This window comes from Oreochromis niloticus, linkage group LG3 (assembly GCF_001858045.2).
Source record: "Oreochromis niloticus isolate F11D_XX linkage group LG3, O_niloticus_UMD_NMBU, whole genome shotgun sequence".
Classification (NCBI taxonomy): Eukaryota; Metazoa; Chordata; class Actinopteri; order Cichliformes; family Cichlidae; genus Oreochromis; species Oreochromis niloticus.
The window spans coordinates 14,586,920-14,588,678 of NC_031967.2; the positions used below are offsets into that span (position 1 = coordinate 14,586,920).

A 1,759-nucleotide genomic window follows, 5' to 3' on the forward strand; every position below is an offset into this window, starting at 1 on the left:
ATTAATACAATATACATCATGAGAAACGAAAGCTGAAATTGATTCAGTTTAGTACTTTTCTCTGTATGTTCTGTGATTATAAAGGCCTTAAATTCTGTGATATATACTGTAAATGATTTTCACAGAGGTCTTAAAGTACTTAAATCACTGCTGATAGTCTGGTTGTTTATATTTTCACGTTTTTGTGTCTGTAGGGCTGTTTGATGACGATTTGGACTCCTCTGGGAGATGAGGACACACCCACATCTGTTCCATACTGCAGCCATGGATGGTGTTACAGCTCTGAGTCAGCTTTGGGCCATCAGATGCACACACTGGAAAACCAGCGCCTGTACTTCATGCAGGAGAGATGACCTCAGTGATGATTGACTCTGCATCCTCTACTTTACCTCCTAATCTCTTTCTCTTTAACACACAATTAAAATCACTCCAAAAGAGTGTAAACTTACTGAGGAAGTCTCTAACTTGTACACATTTGTACTTTTACTTGTTTTATGAGTTATTTTTAAGAAGAGTAAAGTTATTCACAAAGTTTTTATTCTTCTGTATCATGTACCACAGTCATACTGAACTTTACAGACCTGGTGAATTGGGGGGAAAAAAAGTCATATATATACATGAATGAATCATTCAGCTTCAGCAGTATTTCTATTCATCTTATGAATTCCAGTCTAATGTCAATTCACTGTTTGAGTTCAGTTTTGGTCTTAAACTCCAGAGAATACCACCTAGTTCAACAATCTTTTTATCTGATTATTTGCAAAACGGTTTTCTTCTGAGAGATGCTGCTAGAGCTGAAATTGAGCCCAAAGAAACAACAACAAAGTTTAGTTCCTCTGGATTTTCCATGGAAAATTGCTTTATCACTCACTCAGGTGACTTCTCCAGTGTCACGGATGAGTGATGAATGTATCTCCCACTGGAAACCATTGTGTCCAGTTAAAGTCAATCGACTTTTTTAAGGAGAGTTGTTAGATGCTGTGCTCATGAGGACAATGAGTTTTAACTTGGAGCACAATAAAAAAGCTGCCATATTGGATCAACGAACAAAACACTTAATTGAGCAGAATTAAGTCAAAATGTAATATCCTCATATGACACATCACACATGACCCAGCATTGTTCTAAGAAACTTTCTTATTGGAAGTTTTCACAGCTGCCAGAAAGTGACAGATTTCTGTCTGGTCTTAATGTGTGGTCGTTGCTCTCTCGTTTTCTCTGGAATTGCTGCGCAGAGGATGTAACACCCATGATAAGCGCTGAGGTGTGTGTCCTTGTCAGGAATTAGCCATCCTCAGCTTCCAGGTTAAGAAAAGTGGAACCAGAAGATATTCAAATACATCTCTTCACAGCTGCTGATGAATTCTACAAAAAACAAAGTTTGTTAAAAACATTTGCAGGTGAATCACCACTGATTTATCAGTGACATCCATTTACTCAAAAATTACTGACAAGTGGATAACTAGAATATATAGTTTATAATTTCAACAATGTACTGTACAAAATGGAACTGTATATGACAAATGTGGTGTGGTGCTTGTGGAATTTTTAACAAGGGCCCTACAAAACTTTACAGTACTCATGCTGCCAAACTTCTGATGGCTAGGTGTGCAGTTCCTGCTTTAAATGCATTCACTTTTAAGATTAAGAAATCTAAGTGATAAGAGGCCAGAAATGTTTGAACTTGCTTATGAACCTACATCACTGAGGTCATCTCTCCTGCATGAAGTACAGGCGCTGGTTTTCCAGTGTGTGCATC

At 37.6% G+C, this 1,759-nt stretch overlaps 1 long non-coding RNA gene across 1 annotated transcript; it reads right to left on the reverse strand.

Annotated features, from left to right (window-relative positions):
- Nucleotides 1-1,055: 1,055 nt before the first annotated feature.
- LOC112846137 (uncharacterized) lies at nucleotides 1,056-1,759 on the reverse strand. Its single transcript, XR_003218980.1, has 2 exons — nucleotides 1,701-1,759; nucleotides 1,056-1,365 (listed from the first exon to the last, which is right to left on the reverse strand). It is a non-coding gene; the product is annotated as an uncharacterized LOC112846137 (long non-coding RNA).